Source organism: Adiantum capillus-veneris, chromosome 20 (genome assembly GCF_014529385.1).
Source record: "Adiantum capillus-veneris isolate H3 chromosome 20, ASM1452938v2, whole genome shotgun sequence".
In the NCBI taxonomy this organism is placed as follows: Eukaryota; Viridiplantae; Streptophyta; class Polypodiopsida; order Polypodiales; family Pteridaceae; genus Adiantum; species Adiantum capillus-veneris.
The window spans coordinates 94557947-94561795 of NC_140950.1; the positions used below are offsets into that span (position 1 = coordinate 94557947).

At 44.3% G+C, this 3849-nt stretch overlaps 1 non-coding gene across 1 annotated transcript; it reads left to right on the top strand.

Moving 5' to 3' along the window:
* The first annotated feature begins 451 nt into the window (after positions 1–451).
* Positions 452–577, top strand: LOC147432926 (U5 spliceosomal RNA). The gene has a single exon (XR_015185607.1). It is a non-coding gene; the product is annotated as a U5 spliceosomal RNA (small nuclear RNA).
* Positions 578–3849: the final 3272 nt, after the last annotated feature.

The window sequence follows — 3849 nt, forward strand, 5'->3', positions numbered from 1 at the left end:
TACTGTGATTTTTTATGCATCTGTTAAGCTTCTCTTACTACATAATGCTAGCCGAATTTGCAGCCTATGCTCGATATATAAAGGCATCACAATTGTCGCCCCATGAAGTCCCTAACATATCTTCCAGCAGCTATGGAGGTGGGTACGATGATTCTTCCGAAGAGAGGCCCACGCAACAGCCTCAATCGTATTGGGTGCACTACTAGCATGAAATGTCCTGGTGACTTTACCCGCACTTAGAGAGCATTTTGATAGATGAAGCTGTCAAGGTAAGCGTGAACCTTGCTCCTATCCTCGGTGGCCAAAGTATGCGGGGGTGCATATTGTCCCCCGTGGCATTTTCGAGACAGTTGACGGGACGAGAGTAAGAGAGCACAGGCATGATGATATCCCACATGCGGGGGCGCAGGGGTCATGGACCAGGTAGCCGGAGGCCACATTGGTGTGGGTTAAGGTGTGGGTTGAGGACAGAGCGAACTATTCTTTCGCCTTTTACTAAAGAATACCGTGTCCACGGCCCAGTTGAAGCACCATACTCTGAATTTGTGGCAAGGGCTGCCTCCTTGTGAGGGGGCCGCTCTCAATCACATCTGATGATTATGATGCCATAGAGCAGCCTGAGATTGTACTTGCGGCTTCCTCCTCTGCCCTCTACTCCATTCAGCTTCCGATGCTGTTCTGTAAGACAGTCGCAACAGACAAACCCTATAGAAATGGCCCCCTTTACGTTGCTTGCCACAGTAGCAAAGCTCTGCCGCCACAGATTTAGTACAGTTCGTTGGATCCAGACGGCGAGACCTTCGTCCTACACTAGTTGGCCAACGGTATATGCAAACAAGGGGGGTGAGAGTTTACCACCAATGCTTTTCGTGAAGTATTGTGTGGACAACTCCGGAGTTGTGGTACAAAAGAAGAGGATTTTTGTTGAGATGTGCTCGAGCATGCATCGAGAGCTATTGTGGACAAAAGTGTAACCATGAGTGTGTTTGCATACTTCTCCTAATACTTTCGAGTGCATCCTTGACAGACCCTAGTTGAAGCGCAATTTGATAGAAAGCCAAAAGTTGTTGGTGTAGGCCTCCCTTCTCACAAGATTGGAGTGATGATGGGCTTTCCATTAAATCTTGAGAAAGAGAGAGAGTATTCTTTGCTTCACACATGAGATTGTGTGTGTGTGCCTTGCCAAAATCAGTCCCCCTCTCTCTCTTGGTCGACCCCTCTTGCATTTTACTCATGTTGGCACCCCATTGGACCCTGCAAAGCTTAGCCAATGAAAATTAAGAAGCATAAGTGATAGCCTTGTGACATGTGTCCCTCTTTCCCTTTTTGTGAGAGCTTTAGATATTTAATTAATACAATTAAACTCTCATCGCACCCCTTTGTCTTTTGGCCAATAGGAATCAGGCAAGCCATTGGGCTGTTGAATGCTCATTGGACCCCTTGGGAGACTGTCCAATAGTGTTCTAGAGAGCTTAATTTCTATTGGTTCTTTTATCAAGTGTTTTTAAATGAATTAAACTACATATACTCTAGCTTAATTCTCATTGGTCCACCTCTATGGACATCCAATAGGAATTGCATGCTCCTTGGGGGCAACTGGGCTATGAACATGACATGTGTCCATTATGCCCTTTGTGTAAAGGGAAGCCTTTATGTGTGTGTATTCTCTCGCCTCACTCTCTCACTTCCCCTACCTTTAGGGCTCGCTCCCTCCTCTTTAGAAGTCTTTGAAGACTTTGTGTACCGTACCAAGCATCCAATTTTCCTAAGCACGACCTTTGGACTTAACCTTTGAATTTTGGAGCCTTAGCATTTTGGAAGTATTAATGGGCTGAACCTTAGGTCTTTGAAGCCTATTCCTCTTCTGCAGCAGCAGATGGCCCCCCTTTGGATCCCTATTTTCCCTCCTTTGGATCCCTACTGTGACCAGTCTGCTAGCCTTACCAATAATCTAGCTTTTTCTCCCTTGGTACTTCCCCACATTAAATGATCAGTTTAACATGAGAAAATCATTTAGGAGAATTAGAAATTAGTTATTATGACATTACCTCTCTCTTCAAATCATAGTCTTCCTCGACTATGTGATAGAGAAGATAAAGCCTATTCATTAGTCCTTTTTCTAGGGGGTAGAGGATCCCTATCTTACCCTACGACATCGTTCCAGAATGGATTACTAATCCATTTGGCACTTGAGAGCTTAAGCTGCCGCCGCAAGCATGTCTGCACATTAGTCCTATCAATCTTCCATAGTAGAGTGACAAGCTCTACTTGGTGTTTGGAAGACGTCATCTTCGCAAACTTGATCCTAAGCATGCACACTACTTAACATTTGTGCACAATAAAGGAAAAGAGAGTCTTATAAGACAAAAAATTTGTTTATTTTAAACATTTGTACATTTGCTTACTTAATAAGATACCGTCAGATAATCTACCGCCTCTAAATACCTTGTCTTCATGTCGGAGAATGGACTTGGACACTGCAGCACCTCTTCTTGGTCCTCGATCTCCAGTGGGTCTTCAATAGTTGGTTCTTGAGGTGGCTCTCCTTTGTAAGGCTTTAATAGGCTCACATGGAAAGCATTGCATATGAGCCAATGACTGGGCAACTTCAGTTCATAGGCCATGTCATTGATTGGTCTAAGAATCTAGAAGGGACCATAGTACCTTTTCGCTAACTTAGCACATTACTTTTGGTGTCCCGTAGGATTCTTGCCCGTCGTGTGGCTGAATCGAGTCTTGGGAAATTTAAGCAGGACCCAATCATTTTCTTTAAAGGCTTGGGCTCTTATGTGCTTATCAGCAACAGCCTTTTGTATTCGCTGTGAGATAGAGATAGCATCCTTAATCTTTTGGAAAGATTCTTGTAGGTCTCGGCTATACACTCCAATAAATGTTCGGTGAGGCTTGAATAGCTTCTCCATCAAGCGGTTGAATGTGGTTGGTGCATTGGTCAAGCCAAAAGGCACGACAATGTATTCGTAAAGACCAAACGTAGTGCAAAATGCGGTCTTTACAATGTCTTGATCAACTATCCTTATTTGATGGTAGCCACTTTTCAAGTCAATCCTACTGAAGTAGGTCGACCTTCTAGCTTATTAAATAGGTCTTCTACCCGCGGAACGAGAAACCTATTCTTGATAGTGATTCTATTCAGTGCTCTATAGTTGACACACATACGATATGTGCCGCTTTCTTTTGCACTAATAACACGGGGGAACAAAATGGAGATGAGCTAGGCTTAACCATGCCCTTTTCAAACTAACTCATGCACTTGCCGCATAATCTCCTCTTGTTGAGCTTGAGAAACTCTATAAGGAAAGTTTATTAGGCGGTGAACTTCTCGGAAGAAGTTCAATTGCATGGTCATCATTGCCTCGTTTAGGAGGTAGTTCACAAGGGATGTAGTCAATAAAAACATTTTGAAATCCCTTGAGAAAATCGGATAACTCTAATTCCTTGGGATTATTTATATTTTCTTTTGCAAAAGCATTAGGTTCATTTTGAGAAGCAACACGCTCAACCGTATTGGCATGAAAAGTCGTGGCCACTTTACCCACACTTAGAGAGCATTTTGATAGATGAAGTTGTCAAGGTAAGCGTGAACCTCGCTCCTATCCTCCGTGGGCCAAAGCATGCGAGGGTGCGTTTTCGAAACAGATGACGGGACGGGAGTAAGAGAGCACGGGCGTGATGATATCCCACATGCGGGGGCGCAAGGGTCATGGACTAGGTAGACGGAGGCCACAATGGTGTAGTTTAAGGTGTGGGTTGAGGACAGAGCGAACTATTTTTTAGTAAATGGCGCAAGGGTCATCGACCAGGTAGCCGGAGGCCACAATGGTCTGGTTT